General features: G+C 41.9%; 1 pseudogene; it reads left to right on the forward strand.

Moving 5' to 3' along the window:
- The first annotated feature begins 387 nt into the window (after positions 1-387).
- On the forward strand, positions 388-1234 carry LOC140372507 (zinc finger MYND domain-containing protein 10-like; annotated as a pseudogene).
- Positions 1235-2396: the final 1162 nt, after the last annotated feature.

Raw genomic sequence — 2396 nt, forward strand, 5'->3', positions numbered from 1 at the left:
AAAGTGTGTGATTGCGCAACTAATATGCACAGAGTCTATTCCCCAGCGGCGGCCCGAGGAGATTTTCAGATAATGAGACTAATATATCTGAGTTTTATTGTGTGTACCCACATGAACTTGTGCTGCACTGGTCCGATGCCCAACGCTGTACACCATATCCACCTGTACACCAGACTGAAGTAACCCGCTCGCCCTGTATTGAGTGTATTGACTGTAAATCCGGCGTCAGTAAATGTTGCACGGTTAAAAAAAGTAATGATAGTAAGTTTGTGTGAAAAGTGTCACTCTGAAGCCTTTGTTAAGGTACCACACAATAAATGTGCACATCTTTAACTGGTGTATTTCAACTAGTGTGGGCATCTTCTTTACTTTACATAGTGATCCACCATAATAAACCTACCTGAAACAATAATGTTCCATAAGGACTCGTGTGAGGCAGCAGATGAATCTGTTTTGGACCTGGTGGATTACTGCCATCGAAAACTCACTCTGCTGCTAGGTAAAGTGACCAGGGAGAAGGACACAATGCACCAATGTTGATACTATTGGAGTTTCTTCTATAGTGGAGCTGCAAAACTGCTGCTCTGGAATTCAAGATTTCACTAAAGACTCTCAATCCTGTATCATAACATCGGTCACACAGAAAGTATTAGTGTTATAAACTGCTTATGCAACATGTACACACAACATGAAAAGAACATCAATGGCAAATGGCAGAAGATTCCCATTGATGACTCAAATTGATGGACAGGCCTGGATTGCCTTGTACAATCTTCTGCTTAATGAAAACTGCCAACAGAAATATGAGTTCTACAACTACAACAAGAACCAGCTCCTGAAGCTGAGGAGTTTCCTGGCTGAAGTTCTGATGGACCAACTGCCAGTCTTTGTACATCTGCAGCGGTTTCTGGTCACTGACCCTGCCCCTCCAAAAAGGGGACTTATACTGGAGCAGATACCAGTAATGTGGAACCACATTGTCATTGAAAACAATAGTAAAAACAAAGCAATTGCCAAGTGAGGAAACGGGTGCAGAGCCTGGCTCAAACCTACAACTTGGAGGTGCTGGAGAGTTTTCTGCGGTTTGTGTGGAAGAGAGGCAGCAAAAAGATGCTCCATGTGTCAGGGAGAGTGGTAGTGCAAAAAGGAGTGTCAAGTGAAGCACTGGCCCAAGCACAAGAAAATCTGCCAGTTGAGCGCAGAGAAAACTCAAAAGGAAGTGCTAAAAGGATGAGCCAAATGAGAGCTCATTAAGTCTTAATGGGCTGTAGGATATAATGAATGTTGGTTGGACATGAAAAGAAAACAAAAAAACACACAACAAATGTGGTCATCTTTGCACCTGCAGTCAAAAGCAGTGGTCAAGCTTTGGTTCAACACTAAAGCAGGGAAAGTCAGAAGACTCTAGACGCGATGGCATTTTGGCAGCAGATTGAGGAGAAAAGAACACATCTTGACATAGAAGAAGCTACACACAAGGAGGAGAAGAGAAAGACTCAGCTAAACATTACAGTTTTACATTAACTTACTGGCAACAGTTACCGTAAGCAGTCATTATGGTAAATTACCATAAGCAGTAACTTACTGGCAATTTGTTGCCAGTAAGTTACTGTAAATAGCTATTGTGGTAAGTAATCGTAAGCAGTCATTGCTGTAACTCGATGGTAGAAATGCGCTACATCAGATGGTATTAAATGTATTTTTTTTTAATTGATATACTGATTTTTGATAGACTTAAAATGATCAGTATTTGCTGACACTTATTAGACCCTCATATTAGGATTACTATGAATAAGCATGATATTAAACCTATAACGCCAGAAAGAAAACACCTGCTTACCTTTAGAGCGTCTGTGACTTTGTATGATCTCTTTTGATGTGGGCTCACATGAAGAGAACTATCCTGAAACACATCATTACACAAAATGACTTAGCTTCAGTCCAAAAGGAGCAGGTTAGCTTTGAGCTAATAGCCAGCTACCAGCCCCTCTCCCTCTAAATCTCTTTCACTCAGTGGCCCCTGAATGACCTTGGCTCACCTCGCCTTTGTCCTCATTTGATTTGATAATTAAATCCAAAAACATATAAAACCAGGCACGAAGACTAAAAACGAATTAGCTGCAGTTGCCAATGCTAAAGCGCTTAAGCTAAAGCGCCATTTTTCAAATTCAGTTTTTTCGATAAGACTGACCCCCTGTGAGCCCTGCCCTTATGTGTGATGGGGTTCGTGAGAGCGGATGGGGGAGGGGGGCAAGTAAGCGGAGATCGCCGTGGACGCGCTAGTATAGTTAATTGCATCTTAGCATTGGTGACTTTCCTTTAGTATCTATGCGTACAGTAAATGTGCAACAATACTTTTTCATTATTAAGCCGCTAGTCCTGTCCCACCACTCCAG

This window comes from Eucyclogobius newberryi, unplaced genomic scaffold (genome assembly GCF_026437365.1).
Source record: "Eucyclogobius newberryi isolate DKJ021-1_F unplaced genomic scaffold, fEucNew1.0.hap1 SCAF_10, whole genome shotgun sequence".
In the NCBI taxonomy this organism is placed as follows: Eukaryota; Metazoa; Chordata; class Actinopteri; order Gobiiformes; family Gobiidae; genus Eucyclogobius; species Eucyclogobius newberryi.